At 39.0% G+C, this 17,350-nt stretch overlaps 1 protein-coding gene and 1 long non-coding RNA gene across 2 annotated transcripts in view; one reads left to right on the top strand and one right to left on the bottom strand.

The window, feature by feature from the left end:
* The window catches only part of LOC124266302, a 102,144-nt gene that overhangs the window by 33,375 nt on the left and 51,419 nt on the right, over window positions 1–17,350 (bottom strand). The window lies entirely within an intron of this gene.
* LOC124266300 lies at window positions 13,370–15,735 on the top strand. The gene is made up of 3 exons (XR_006895724.1): window positions 13,370–13,475; window positions 15,247–15,309; window positions 15,695–15,735. It is a non-coding gene; the product is annotated as an uncharacterized LOC124266300 (long non-coding RNA).

The following is a 17,350-nucleotide window of genomic DNA, read 5'->3' as shown; positions in this document are numbered from 1 at the left end:
GGCAGCACAACGACGTCTCATCGAGTCAACAAGTGTCTGAAAGAAGGCTTGGGGAATTTGATTCCATTCCCTGACCAATCTGGCTTCCAAATCTCTAAGGTTTTGAGGTTGAGCAGCTGTCTGTGTCCGTCTACCAATTTCATCCCACACATGCTCGATTGGTGCCATATCCGGGGACAGAGAGGGCCAGGGCAGTACAGCAATGTTGTTCCCTCTGAGAAAGTCCATAGAGACCCGTGCAGTGTGAGGACGAGCATTGTCCTGCTGGAACGTCTGGAGCTGAGGTTGGGCCTGGAATAGCGGTACAACGTGGTGTTGAAGGACCTGGTCTCTGTAGACTACAGCAGTCACACGTTGACGAAACACGTGTAAACGTGTTCAGTGGTGGTAGCTGAAGCCACCCCATACCATGAGACTTCCTCCCCAGCGGTCAGCTTCCACAACACAACAGTTGGCGTAACGTTCATTACGTCGTCTCCATACACGTAATCGGCCATCGGCTAGGGACAAGTTGAATCTGGACTCATCAGAAAACAACACTTGTTGCCATTGTTGACGTCGCCAACGCTGGTGTTGTCGCGCCCACTGTAAACGATTTTGGCGGTGACGTTGCGTCAGAATCGGTCCAACGTAAGGACGGCGACATCTGATCCCTGCTGCCCTCAGACGACGACGAACAGTGTCTGCAGAGATGTGACGTTTTGGCCCTTGAATGGTTGCAGCCGTCTGTGTTGTTCGTTGCTGTCGATTACGCAGATGAGTAACCCGGATGTGACGATCTTGCGCTGGCGTTGTTACCCTGGGATGTCTTGAACGTGGTCGGTCTCGAACATTACCGGTTTGACGATACCTTGCGGATAGTCTTGTGATTGTTGTCACGTGACATCTGAAGTGCCTGGCCACTGCAGTTGGTGTGGATCCGGTCTGCAACATTCCAACGGCGATTCCTCGTTGCTGTTCAGTTAGACGTGGCATGTTTTCTCCGCGTTGTCACAGTCAATTTTGTGTTCTATGGTATTTTTTGAATGACCTGCCTTATAAAGCTTCAAATTGGAGTGAAATGCATACATTTTGTGTGAAACACAAAAACTTCATGCAAAAAAACACGAAAAACATTAAAATGATTGCGTTTGGGGGATATGGTCAAGAATAAGCGGCAACAACGGCAAAACCATCTTCCAATGCTTGGTTCTATAATGGTATACTTTGTTGTCCTAAAAGGATTTCATTTGGAACGTATGTTTTGAACATAGTAACTTGCGTTTCTTTTGCAGTTCAGTATATTATTATTGTCATCATTCTTAATTGAATTATATGCATGAGTTTTCAATGGAATTTGTAAGAGAAACAATGGCAATGAAAATGATTTACCCTGTGTTTATCTTGATGAGGCCATTCAAGAATAACTGCTATGAACACAATTAAAAAGCACGTTTTGATTTTTTTAGATTAACTCTTACAAATGGTGACCCTATTTGTTTTCAAGAATTTGAGAATGAATCAATATTGTAGCATAATGATTGAACTTTAGTTTGTGACCCCACAACTGATTTAGGCAATTACATTATTGCATAAACAATCCAGAACCTAGAAATGAAGTAGATATTTATAACCTCGCCCATGCTTGAAGGGAATTGAAAAGAAAACTTAAACAAAACAGTATAGTAGAAACATATTTAAGTTGAACAAGGAATTATATGTTACTGATCCTGATGTGAGTAAGATGGAAAATGACTTTTCAAATATAATGTGAAAAATTGATGATTTATTGAGCCATTTAAAGGAAACATTTGGTGAGCTAGAAATAACAAATACAGAAAGTATAAGAGAAAACTTCCTAAGTATAAGTGAAGTTATGTCATCAAGGTTTTAAAAATATCAACAGAAAATAACATGGAAAACAGATATCACATGGAATTCAATTGTAGAATGAGAAACAAACATGAATTAATTTGTGACATCACAACAAAAATCAGCAACACAGAAAGGGGGAAAATGTGATGGTAAACTGATATCAAATGTCTAAGAAATATTATTTTTGACTGTTATTTTAAATACTGAAGATAATATAAAAATGAAGAAGAGCTTACATAACTGAAATTACAATCTAGCCATTGATATGGCAGAATGAATATAATATTAATAACAGATCGAGTCTTGGTTTTCACTGAAGAGAAATGTTTAACATATTAAAGATATATAGAAATATGAATTTACAGATACATCAAAGATATAAACAATAACAACCAAATGACTGAAATGTCATTACCTATATTCCAAATTCAAGTATAAAGGAAATGATAATACCATGATTTCATAAATATCCTTTTGTATTAGGTCAATTATTGAAGGCATATACAAAATTCTGTATAACTCAGAAGAAAGTTTAAAATCAACTTGGCAACTATTACTTATTTCATAACATGTCAAGATTAATAAGTTCATATTGACTAGACTTGTGTTATCTGTATTGTATCAGTGTGTAGTTCTATTAAACTCTGTTCATGCTTTCCCCTTGACTGGTAAGGTAGGTGCCAGGAATTACGTTTGACACAAAATTACAGTACATATCACTACCAAATACCAGGAAAATACTATTAAATACTAATAAGACATCAGAAAGTGGAGAAAGAGATGCAATTCATGTATTCTTACTCTGTACCAAACCTCCAAGTACATAATGTCATCGATGGGATAATATATTATATATTTTCTATAGCATTTGCTCATATCAGTATTTTACCTTTCTCGGGCAGTAACTTTTTACAAATGTTATAAAAAAAGCTGCATATCTAGATGAATAAATTATGTTTACTAAGAGTAAAATTATAATCAACTTAACAATAAATACTGAATGTTTAAAATTTATTGAGCTCTATCATAAAAGTATGATCAATAACATACCTGATACAGTTAATTGAAAAATATGTCACAAGATCAATATTATTTTACAAAGAAAGTGTAATCCCAAATATAACAATAGTTAAATATTCTTTTCCTTCCTTCAGGACACAATGCCTCCACCATGCTTGTATCCCGGGCTGGTTAAAGCGTTTTGTGGGATATTGTCTCTTCAAACACAAAAGTCCATCAGTGGGTCCACAACACTTTATTCGTCAGCTAAGTATGTAATTACATGATAGTGCAGCAACGGCCAGGCAGCATCACAGAGGCGATCGTCAGCCCACCTGCCTAGCCGCTGTCCGAGGGTCAAGTCCCGTTACATTAAGAATTCATTGTCTATATACTATACTGACTGTCAGACTGCCCTGTAGCGTATTACGATACACGTATGGTCAACCTGCAGTATCCAGCATGCACCTCATCCGCAATGTTAAACTTCCGTGGCCAACCGGCCATACTCTAAGGTTCATTAGGGTTAATTACACGCAGGCAGCGGATCTGTACATGGCTGTGCTGATGGTCATGATAATAAGCTGCTGATATTTCATGTATATTGTCAGTACTGTGATTTAGATTTAGATAACACAACTTTAACTTAACTCAGAGAATATACAAACATGTCTATATTTCCTGATAAAACCCATACCCCATCAAAGTGCCTACGACATACGCCTTTCTGTGAAGAAGGACGTGTCCCACGTCCTTATAGGCATTGTGAATGAGGTAGCGATTAAGTTACAAAATACATTAGATACATTATACGTCACCTATACGAAAAGTTATGATATTGTTTCAAATTGCCAAATAACATCACATGTTAGCTGATGTGACAATAATTACACAAATTCCCCAGTAGTAGGGATACGCTCTATAATACCGACATTGTTAAAAAGACACCATGATAATCGCAAAATTGAAAACATGATTTCAGCTGAAGTTTGCTGACAGGAATATCGACATAAGAATGACAACATTTGTGTGAAGATTTGTATAGGACATATAAAGATTTGTGTCGTGGAACCATTTTTCTGTTTTTCTTTAAAACAATAACATAAATGACAGAATAATTTGCTTGATTAAGCTTAAGTAGCGCTGTATTACAAATACATTCAAGAAATTCAGGTGAAAGATTGCATGTTTCGGCGCACATTTTATGCTATGCATGGACAACAAATTCCTAAATATTAGTCAAGCTTAGATACAATATAAACATGAAACTCTTCTTATATTTGAAGACACATATATACACACACACACACACACACACACACACACACACACACACCTCAACAGTTTGTCAATTCTCTTTCCCTCACACACTCTCTCGCTCACGCGCACGCACACGTTCTCACACTATTCATATCATACTTATTTTAACACACACACTCGCTCACACACCTGAACATTTTGTATCCTTCTAGCAATAAAATAAGAGTCAATTTGCTCTTTCCCTCACACACTCTCTCTCAACACACACACATGCGCACTTTCTCACACTATTCATAGCATACTTATTTTAACACACACACTCACTCTCTCTCTCGTCTGTTCTATCTCGACATCAACACTCTTTCCCATTCTTTCTCGCCTTCTCTTTCTTTCTCTCTCTGTCGCTCTCGCTCGCGCACACACACGTTCTCATGTACTTACGTCACACCATTCAAATCAAACTTAAACTCTCCTTGCATTTTAACACACACAAACGGTCTCTCGCCTGTCTCTCTCTCTGTCACACATACACATACACACTCTTGCACGCGCAATTCTTCTCTCTCATGTTCTATCTAAAATACCAGTCAACAACAGCCCCTCACTCACTCTCACGCACACACACACACACACACACACACGCACACACGTTCTCATCTACACTCGTCACACCATTCAAAACGCACTTTCAAGTCCTATTAACGTCATATCAACAACACAATTAGGTATATATCAAAAACATCATATTCCAGCTTATGGGCACAACACTACCATGAAAAGCAAAGCATGGCAAATCAATCTCAGACATATTTCAAACACATCTTTCAACACCAAACATTAATCAAACAATGGCCCATGAATACATACATATATACTTCAGTACATATTAGAAAGCGGTGGCCAGGAGGACAGACAATTACTTTGATGGAACATAGACACACAGGTGTATGCTGCGATAGAGAGCATACAGAACAGGGACATGAAACGGAACACATTCACAAAGAAGGTAATAAGCGGTGTCGGAAATAAGTTGAGGGGGTGGAGGCGACACTCATTGGGACTGAGATGGTATAACCCACAGTGGATGCACATGTATGGGTGTCTGTGGGCATGATACACTGGGGGTGGGATGGTAGGTGGTGGGACGGGGAAAACTGGGTGATGGCAGGGGGAAGGGAGGGGTTGGGGGAATGCATTGCTGGGGGATGGTTGAAAGTCATTAGTTGGCTTCTGCTGCCCTTCATGTGTTCTGTCATAATAATAATAAGAAATGCATATTTATAATGCGCCCCTTCCACACCCTAAGGCATGCTCAAAGCGCTACAGAATATTTACACTGGAGTATTTACAGATGAAGTTATACATAATATACTGAGAAAAGGTGGGTTTTAAGTCTGGACTTAAAAATGTCAATTGTGGCAGAGCTTTGAAGGGCACATGGGAGAGAGTTCCAAAGCACAGGCGCGGAGTAAGAGAATGATCGGTGTCCGAAGGATTTCAGTTTGTAGGATGGGATGACCAGTCGGTTTTGTGTGTTTGAGCGCAAGTTGCGTGCGGGGACATACGGATGTAGGAGTTCAGACAAGTAGGAGGGAGCCAAACCAAAAAAATGGAGGCACTTGTATGTCAGACAGAGGATCTTAAAGTCAATTCTGGCCCTAACTGGTAGCCAATGCAGTTCTTTCAACACTGGTGTTATATGGGAACGTTTAGAAGTCTTGCTGATGATGCGGGCGGAAGTATTTTGGATCTTCTGAAGCTTATCAAGGAGTTTAGAACTGAGGCCCAAAAGGATGCTGTTACAGTAATCAAGCCTAGATGTAACAAGAGCTCGAACATGGGCTTGAGTTGCAGCAGTTGTCAGGTATTGCCGAATGTTACCAATGGATCTTAGGTGAAAGTAGCAGGTCCTGCTCAGACGGTTAACATGAGCATCCAGAGTCAAGGAAGAGTCGATGTGGACACCCAAGTCCTTAACCACATCAGAGAATCTGACGTCAGAGTCTGCGACTGTAAGGGTGTCGGTTTTGACCTGGCTGAGTTGTTGCTTTGTACGAATGAGAACTGCTTCTGTTTTTGTGTCATTAAGTTTAAGCATGTTTCCTGTCATCCAGCACTTGATGTCCTGCGTACATTCAGCGATGCACTGAAGAGACGTAGATAGATCTGACAGATGAAATGCTTTCAGGAGCTGGGTGTCATCAGCATAGGCATGATGAGAAACTATGTGGTCTGTAGTAATCCTTCCGACATATCCGGTATACAACACAAACAGGACTGGACCAAGGACTGATCCCTGTGGCACCCCACATGTGATTACAGTGCCTTTTGATCTCTCAGTGCCAACAACAACCCATTGTTGTCGGTCAGACAGATAAGACGTCACCCATTGAAGGGCATGACCTTCACGTCCGTACTGTTGTGTGAGCCTGGACAAGAGTCTATGGTGATCGATTGTGTCAAAGGCTGCAGAGAGGTCCAACAACACTAGAGCAGCAATCCTACCATCGTCGACCGCACAACGAAGCTCATTCGTCACTTGCAGTAAGGCAGTCTCCGTACTATAGTATTGCCGATACGCTGACTGGAATTCATCAAGCAGAAGATGTTTCGAGAGATGGTCTTTCAGTCTGACATGCACGGCCTTCTCACTTATCTTGGAAATGAAGGATAAATTTGAGACAGGTGGAAAGTTCTGAAGATTCTGAGAGTCAAGATCAGGTTTCTTTAGCAGAGGTTTGACTACAGCATGTTTGAATCTGGATGGAAATACACTACTCTCCAAACTTGAGTTGACAATTTTGGTAATGCTTGGCAGCAACAGGTCAAGATATTGAAACAGAAGTTTAGTTGGTATGGGGTCGGAGTCGCATGTGGTAGGCTTTGAAGAGCGGATAATTGATTCAATGTCCTTGGGGGTGAAGGGCGCAAACTGTGTTAGTGTATCGCCTGTGAAAAGAGGTTCACTGAAACACCTATCAACTTCACTGGCTGAAAGTCCTTGTCGAATGGTATCAATCTTTGAAATGTCCAGCGTAACTTTAATGGATAAGATGAGAGACATGTTTCCCTCCATACCAGACATTTGGTATGTGTCCTCTGCTACCTGGGCACTTTCTATCATATCGGACAAAGTGTCATGGCGTCTGGTGGCAATAAATTGAACGATATGAGGAAGGGAATTTCTGAAAATGAGGTCTTTTAGTATATAGACAATGAATTCTTAATGTAAGGGGACTTGACCCAATATATCACGGGCTGGTTAAAGCGTTATGGTGGTAAACACAAAAGTCCATCAGTGGGTCCACAACACTTTATTCGTCAGCTAAGTATGTAATTACATGATAGTGCAGCTACGGCCAGGCAGCATCACAGAGGCGATCGTCAGCCCACCTGCCTAGCCGCTGTCCGAGGGTCAAGTCCCGTTCCATTAAGAATTCATTGTCTATATACTATACTTACTGTCAGGCTGCCCTGTATCGTATTACGATACATGTATGGTCAACCTGCAGTATCCAAAAAGCACCTCATCCGCAGTGTTAAACTTCCGTGGCCAGCCGACCATACTCTAAGGTTCATTAGGGTAGCTGACCTGTACATGGCTGTGCTGATGGTCATGATAATAAGCTGCTGATATTTCATGCATATTGTCAGCACTGTGATTTAGATTTAGATAACACAACTTTAACTTAACTCAGAGAATATACAAACATGTCTATATTTCTTGATAAAACCCATACCCCATCAAAGTGCCTACGACACTTGTCACCAGAACTCTACAATTCAGTGGAAGCCATACTTTCTGCAAGCATCAATGTTCCAGTGAAAGAGAAATCTTTAATTCAAAAATTAGCATATAAGAAAATTAGCAAATATAAACTTTGTCTCAAAGATATTCACAACCCAGTTTCTGGTGAAAAAGAAAAGAGAATCCTTTCACTGGGTAAAATTGTCCCCAAAAGTGATGAAATAGAGAATATTGTAGAAGCATTTTGTCAAATGACAAAAGGGGCGGGAGCAAGACGTCTATATTCCACAATATCTCAGCATTTCCATGGAATAAGCAGGCCCCAAATAGAACGTTACGTCCACAGAAGCAGCAGTTGGACAAAGTTGCATCCAACCTTCCAAAATGAGGCACCCTTAAAACCTGTGAGAGCATGTGTACCTTTTGAAAGACACCAAATTGACTTAGTAGATTTCAGCAGCAAATTAGAAACTAAAGATGGGATCACCTATCGCTTCGTGTTGTCTATACTGGACGTTTTTTCTAGGTTTTTTTGGCTTAGGTCATTATATGACAAAACATCACCGAGTGTTGTTAAAAGTTTAGTGCAGGTGTACTTAGATCACCAATGGGGTGCTCCCAAAATTATCCAAACAGATCAGGGTGGCAAGTTTAAGGGCATGATGAATTCACTCTGTGAAAAACTTGGAGTCAGGCTCATCCATTCTCAAACCTACCACCCACAGTCTCAAGGAAAGGTAAGAAATTGTCTTCAATAATAACAGGTAGAGTCTGTTTCCAGCCAAGCTGCATGTTGCATGTAGGTCCTTATAGTTGTAGTGAGGGACCGTTCATAATTTATGGGTGGTGTGGGTGGGGTGTGTGTAATGGATAAAAATGATTGCCATGGAGGACAGTGGTGATATATCTGTAAATACAGATGAAAACAAATAATGGAACTAAACCCCTTTGATATTCATAAGAAAACTGTCAAAAGCTACCTCACCACCCCTGCACATATGTTTCCCAAGATAAAAGCAACAAAAACCTTTCCACATCAATAAGAAATCGGATGTATGATGAGTCGAATGTATGATTCCTACTATATCATCAGCATGTGATTGTATGTGTTCATGAATCATCATCAAATAGTGATGATACCAGAGGTGAAAAGGTGAGCAGTGGCACCCTTCAAAAACACTTGTGAAGGCAAGTCTCACCTGTTACAACATGGGAACATATGACAGAAGTCAAAATAGGTATTTGCATTTGACACAATATTTTCACTGCCTTTATTGAAGAGGATATTTTCAAACATAAACGTAATTTTCATAATTTCAGGACGAGCGTTCACATAGAGTGTGGAAGGACTGTTTGCGGTATGACCTTCAGCACCTGGATGATATCTCCTGGGTAGACAGTCTTCCTGACTATTGCCGCAGTCACAATGAATCGGTCAACTCAGCAATTGGTAAGATATTTAAGAGCGAAGAAAATGGCCCTGATCATGGCATTATCTCATCCCACAGAAATACTCTGAAAATAAGTCCTGATGACTGATGACAGTCCCACTACTGGTCTACCTGTAACATTTTGTAACAAGTCCATGCTGATACAAGCTGTTTTTGTCTGTGGTTTGTTCTAAGTGTTTTCTGGGATACTGTGCATTATATATTGTAGGTTGCAGTCCTTACAGAGCCATGGTTGGATTCCATCCACACCATATCACCAGGCTGTTGAAAGCAGGAGGGAAAAGTATGGATGGATACACATGTGAAGGCAATGCAGAATATGAAACTGTTGAAGAACAATCTCAGGTGACTGGAATTGTATTGCATATGGTATGGTATGGCATATGATATGGCATGATATAGCTTGGTATATGGTATGGTATAGTAGGGTGTTGTATGTGGTATGGTATGATATGGTATGACATGTGATATGGTATGGCATATTAAATGGTATGGTATAGCAAATGGTATGGTACGACATGCTATGCTATGATATGGTATGGCATTACATATGGTATGGCATATGATATGGCATATGGTATGGTATGACATATGATATAGTATGGCATATGGTATGGTATCGTATGTTGTGGTGCATGGTATGGTATGGTATGCTAGGCCATTGCATTTTGTATGGTATAGTATGGCATATGATATGGTATGACATATAATATCATATGGCATGGTATATGGTATGGTATAGTAGGGCATTGTAGGAGGTTTGGTATGGTATGACATATGATATGGTATAGCATATGGTATGGTATTATATTATATGGTATGGTATTGCATTGCATATGGTATAGTATGGCATATGATATGGTATGGTATGATAAGGTATGACATATGGTATGGTATGGCAGGACATATGATATGATGTATGGTATACGGTATAGTATGATATATGGTATGACATGGTATGGAAAATGGTATAAGGTATGGTATGGTATGGCACATGATATGGTATGGCATATGATATGGCATGACATATCATATGGTATGGTGTGGTATATGGTATGGTAGGGCATTACATGTTGTATGGTATGGCATATGATATGGTATGGCACATGGTATGGCTTATGACATGGTATGGTATATGATATGGCATGGTATATGGTTTGCTATGGTATGGTATAGTAGGACATTGTATGTGGTATGGTATGGTATGATAATGGTATGGTATGCTATGATATGGCATTGCATTGCATATTGTATGGCATATGATATGGTATAAGGTATGGCATATGGTATGGTATGACATATGGTATGGTATGACATGAGATGGTATGGCATATGATATGGCATGGTGTGGTGTATGGTATGGTACGGCATTCCATGTGGTATGGTATGGCAAATGATAGGCTATGGCATATGGTATGGCATGACATATGATATGGCATATGCTTTGCTTTGCTCTGATATGGCATGGTATATGGTATGGTATGCTATAGTAGGGCATTGTAGGAGGTATGGTATGACATATCATTTGGTATGGTATAGCATATGGTATGGTATGGTATGGCATTGCATTGTATATGGTATAGTATGGCATATGATTTAGCATGGTATGATAAGGTATGGTGGGTGTATGGTATACGGTAAGGTATGGTATGGCATTTCATGTGGTACGGTATGGCATATGCTATGATATATGGCATGGTATATGGTATGCTATGGTATGGTATAATAGGGCATTGTAGGAGGTATGGTACGGTATGACATATGATATGGCATATGATATGTTATAGCATATGATATGGTATTGCATGGAATATGGTATAGTATGGCATATGATATGGTATGGTATGATAAGGTATGGCATTTGGTATTGTATGGTAGGACATATGATATAATGTTGGTGTATGGTATGGTGTGGAATAATAAATGGTATGTTATGGTATGGTATGACATATCATATGGTATGGTGTATGATATGGTATACTATATGGTACGGTATATGGTATTGTATATGGTATGGTATGGTATACTATATGGTATGGTATGGTATATGTTATGTTATATGGTATGACATATGGTATGGTGGCATGGTGTATGGTATGGTATATGATATATGGCACATGGTATGGTATATGGAATTGTATGGTGTGGTATGGCAGGGCATGACATTGCATATGGAGTGTTATGGTACGGCATATGATATGATATGGTATATGGTATGGCATATGGTATGTTATATGGAATGGCATGGTATGCCATGGCATCTGATATGGTATGGTACAATATTCTATGATGTGATATGGTATTGCAAAGGGTATGGTAAGGTATGACGTGTGATATGGTGTGGTAGATGGTATGGTATGGTTTGGCATATGATATGGTATGATATGGTATATGTTATCTGGCATGGTATGGTATGGACGCATGTACGGTCTTATAATTTATTTACTTTTTATTAGGTTAGTGAAGGGACCCTTAGCAGATTGAAAGAACTGCAATATATCAGGAGAGAAGTCCTGATAAAATCAGACAAATCTTCATCGAAAATGGTGGATAAACATTTGAAGACCAATCCCCCTTCTCAGTATGAAGTGGGGGGAGATTGTTCTTGTTCGTCATCTGGGCAAGGACAAAGGAGTAACCAGGGCTGGGGAGAAGATCACCTCTCCAAAAGCTGTTGAGGGGGAGATTTTACAAGTGGACAACAAGCTCCACAAATACAAGGTGCGGATTGGAAAAAAAGTTTCATGGCGATCTGTTTGCCAGATTACAGCAACAACAAGGCAGAAGGAAGGAGAAAAGAGAAGGCAAAGTAGACATACAGGTGCAGTCTGTTAGGGTCACATGTTCAAAGACTGCTAGTATGTATGTGTCACCATATACATTAAACTTTCACAAAACATTATGTTATTAAGTAGTTAGCACATAAATACAAAAGGTTGCTAACTTTAAAAATAACCTTAATGCTCAAGAGATTATTTTTGCTAACATTTCAGCATTTCACAAACTTTTTGTTTACTTTAATATGCACATATAGATGCTCAGTCATGCTGACCAAATATGCTTTTTGGACTATATAGGATAATCTTTTATGTTAATTGGAAGCATGCAGTTACTACAATTTTTGTTTGAGTTTCCACATGTATGTTATCACTTACATAAATACAAATTTATGCAGCATCAGCATTACTTCAGCCACGTGGTGGTGAGACTAAGTTAACACATAAGCAATATCAAACTCATATACCAATATTAACATCACAATATTATATATTTACAATTTAGAACACTGGCTATCAGTTTCCTTCAAGTACTTTATTATTAGATGACAGCTCACAGAAGAAGGAACGTATTTGATGCGTGTCTGAACACAGGTAAAGGAAGCAAATCCAACATTTACCACTATAAGTTGCAAGCAAGAAAGGAAAGAAAATCTGAAGAATTTTTGTTTGCCCATGTTCTTCTGCCTAAATACCAGTTCTGAAATTTGGCATATATTTTCAGATATCTACATGAATGTCAGGGCACTACAAAAACAAATTATGCCCCCAACAGCACTATCCTATGACCATCTTCTCCAGAAATTAGAAGACTTGGCAAGGGGAAGGGGCTGTGTAGTGAAACACAACTCAGGTGGAGGAAACTGCATGTTTCTGTCCCTGAGTGACCAGATCTATCATGTGCTTAACTTGAAATGAATGCTCTGGAGGTTAGGGACAACATTGTGGAGCATCTGAGGACACACCCAAATACAGTAAGCCAGCATTGAAAATTGTTTTTGTATAATTATATACACAGTGGTTTTGTATGACATGTTATCTTGCCTTGAGAGAGTAAGTCTGGTTTAACATCATGACACATGACCTGGGGACACTAGACATGGGCTTCACCCATTTACCAATGATAATAACAGAATCTAGATTTGAGGCTTGTAGATATGAATGCTTTAAACACTGTGCTGCCCAATCACACTATAGTATTAAACCTACTTGTGAGACTTTTCAAATGATAATTAATGATACATTGTGTACATGCAGATCGATGAATCACAACAGCATCGGAAACACACCCAGTCACGATCAAGGCAGTGAATAGACAAGATAAAACCAAGAAGCTATTCCTGGGACATATCTCTGAGTTCCATTATGTGAGCCTGAATGAACTAGGTAGGTACAAATTAATAGATTAACCACACCATAAACAATTATTTTCAAATGATATGAATTACACCAGCAGATGAGTAAACAAGTGGTTAACAGCTATGGTCAATAATGTACAAATACCATCAGATCATGAATTACTGAGGACTTCTTTTTATTCACCATAGTTAGGCAAACGATTCAATGTAAGTACATGTTTTTGACAAGTACAATGTCGGCCAGTTCAGGTACATGTTACTCTGTATGTGTAATTGATTACTAATGTTGCATAAGATATCATTAAATGTGCAAGTGTCTAGGGCTTCAACGAGTCCATTTTTTTGGACTCGAGTACTCGAGGGCTGAGAATCGACTCGGACTCGAGTACTCGAAATTCATACCTTTCAAGCAAACGATCAATTGTTAAGATAGTTACCTAATCATTTTCAGAAGTGTAATCTTAATCGATGTATAATATTTACTCTCATCTGCAGACCTGTAACAACTAATGCCATACAGCCACACCGTGTGAGGAGTAAACTATTTAATCTAGGTGTTAATAAAAGCAATAACAGATGGGTTGAAGAATTCAGGGTACTTAGAACTCAGTATGTCAGTGTCAATGGCTATCAATCTTCTCTTCTCTCAACCTCTATTGGAGATTCACATGGCTGTGTTCCTTCATCCGTACTCTTCGTTGTGTATACCAATGACTGTTACTTGTCAATATATGACTTGTTTACTGTGAAATTTGCAGATGACGCCACTGTTACTGGCCTAATTTCTGATTCTGAACATTATTATCGTCAAGGCATTTACAAAACCGTAATGACAGTTTTCAAAGTGTGTTGACCTACAATTTTCTATGTTGGTATGGGGATCTGTCTCATCTTAACAAAAACAGACTTTTCGAAATTGTTAATACTGCTTGCAAAATTTCTGGAGTGTATTTCGAGTATAGTCAAAAAGACAGCTAAAATTAAATTTGATAGTTGACATATTTGATCTCACCATTTTGACTGACTGACTGACTGAGTTTAGTTTTACGACGCTTTTAGCAATATTCCAGCAATATCACGGCGGGGGACACCAGAAATGGGCTTAACACATCGTGCCCATGTGGGGAGTCAAACCCGGGTCTTCGGCGTGACGAGCCAACGCTTTAACCACTAGGCTACCCCACCGCCCCTCTCACCATTTTGAACTACTTCCTTCTGGATGCTGCTGTCGATTACCTTCCCTCAAAACAGATCTGGAACTCGACAGTCTTTCATACCATCAAGTATTCGTGAATGCAACAAATATTTTGAATCACCATCATGTGATTAGAACTAGAATTTTTCAGCCTCTTTACCAATGTGGTTAATTGAATTATATCAGTTTTATTTGTAAATAGCATTCGTTTTGAGCATGTAATTATTGTGTATATTTTTATGAACTGTGTATATATTTATTTTGAGACAGTTTGGATGTATGAGAATTTCCTCCGGGATAATAAAGTTATATCTTTTTCTAAATATTAGACGTTAACGGCCACTCATGATCAGCACATGGCAGACAGTCCGTCAACGTCAATAATTCGAGTTATCTCCCCTTTTCGAGTCCTCGAGTCCTTGAAAATGGACTCGAGTCCAGCTAAACCCGACTCGTCCTCGAGTACTCGAGTACCCGTGGAAGCCCTACAAGTGTCTATGGTTTGGAATATCATAAATACTTTGGAATATTAAATAGGAATTAATATACAGTTACTTAGTCTTAATATCGGCCTTGATTTGCTCAAATATCTTCATTTTCTCAGGACAAATTTGCAGGGATTGTCACTTGGAGTTGTCGGTGTGCCAATGCGTGGACAACATTAATGGTGAGACTCTATTAATGGTACTTTGTATTAATGTCCCTCTTCAACCCTTTACAGTGCAAGAGAACTGTTGTAGTGACAGTACATAGAGATACCTGTATGTGGTATAATGTGTTAAATCACTGAACACAGACTGTCACAAAGACTTTCCCTGTCAGTACACATATTAGCATCAACTATATTAGCACCATTATTGTTAGAAGCATGTATTTCTTCTACAATCATCGTCATGCATAAAGTTAATTCATTGTAACCATGGCAGTTGTTTCATTCATATTATTTGTTTTTCTTTTTTATTCCTTTGCTGTAAAATGTAGGTTACGAAACATTATTATTAATGTACCAGTATTTATCTTCCCTGCAACTGTAATTACTTCCATTCACCCAGCAAGTGACACAAGATCATCCCCACCTGGTTATGGCAGTGAATAGGACACAGGTGAGGATACCTTAGATGTGCATCAAACACATTGATTATTGATGAGGATAAAATTTAAGATGAAATAGGAAAAGCCTGATTGACCATAAAGCATTATGATGCTTAATAACATTCCTGGAGTTACCTACAGGTACAGGGTGCCAGAAAATAATGTATCAATTCCTATTACAACATTAACAAGCTTTATACTCTGAACTGTGCACTGACTAAATTCTATGATATTCTATGTATGGAGTTACATTTCATCAACTAGACAATATATTTTGATTCAGTTCCAGAAAGTAACAATATTCATCTACCAGAAACTATGCAAATTTCAAAGGCATTCTTTCAGAAAGAGGTAGGTGTTAAATTAGAATATATAAATATAAATATACATATATATGATATTTATTTTATAATATTTTAGCATATGAAAGAAACTGACAGTAAGTGAGTCTCACATTGTCCACAGTTTAGATGATGCATTTATACAGAGAGTTCATTATTATTTCTCTAGGAGGACAATCTTGCCACATATCTGCGGAATCTGATTCAGGGAAACTTCAGGTAAGACAATGTAATGTAATGTGTCTAGCTTGTTCCTATATCCTTGTTCCATGTGATTTTTACTAACTAAACTAAACCTAAGAAAGTTCTCAACAGCATGAATGTTAAATGGATGTTAGAAAAATATAACCTTTATTATTGATGAAGTCAAAATTACTACTGTAAATGCAATTGCCATTCCTATATATAAGCCCCACAAAATAACTTCTGGTCCATGTTTCTTCAAAGAAAACATTATCTACAGTGTATGTCCATGGTGATATTGCATATGTAGTAACTCCAGTGTTAAAATATGTATAGAAAAAATAGTAGTGTTATTGAATACCCGGTATACCTTTACCCATGCTTGTCACAAGAAGCGACTGACGGGATCGGGTTGTCAGGCTCGATGGCTTGGTAAATAGACATATGTCATTGAATCCTGGTTGGGCAGATTGACACTCATGTTAATGATCACTGAATTGTCTGGTCCAGACTTGAATATTTACAGACCACCAACATATGCCTAGAATATTGCTTAGTGCAGCATTAAACAACAAATAAACATTCAATGTACTCTCCTTACAGTGGCGACAGAGATGAGAGAGAAGAGAGGCACACAATGTTTCTGCAAAGACATCCGTATCAGGACGTGAAGGCAGGCTTTGCAGCAAGTTACATACCAGCAGAGGTAACTAAAGTAGTAAATGATACAGTGCTTAAATGATGATGTTTAGTTTAATGTTACACTTAAGAGCATCCTTCATACCAATTTGGTACGTATCTGATGATATTGTAATAATGAAAAGACCCAAACAGACAAACACCCACCAATACCAACACTCACCTCCACCCATTAACAACCACACCCACACCCACACCCTCACCCACGACCACACCCATCCAATCAAAAGCCCACACCCACCTCCATCCACAACCACACCCTCACCCACAATCACACCCATCCAGACCCATGCCCACATCCACACCCATTCACACCCACATCCACAGCCATGCCCACATCCACACCCAGCCACCACAACCACACCCATCCAGACCCATGCCCACACCCATCTA

Source organism: Haliotis rubra, unplaced genomic scaffold (genome assembly GCF_003918875.1).
Source record: "Haliotis rubra isolate DU_JTF1 unplaced genomic scaffold, ASM391887v1 Scf1246, whole genome shotgun sequence".
Classification (NCBI taxonomy): Eukaryota; Metazoa; Mollusca; class Gastropoda; order Lepetellida; family Haliotidae; genus Haliotis; species Haliotis rubra.
This window is presented reverse-complemented; position numbering and strand designations above follow the sequence as displayed.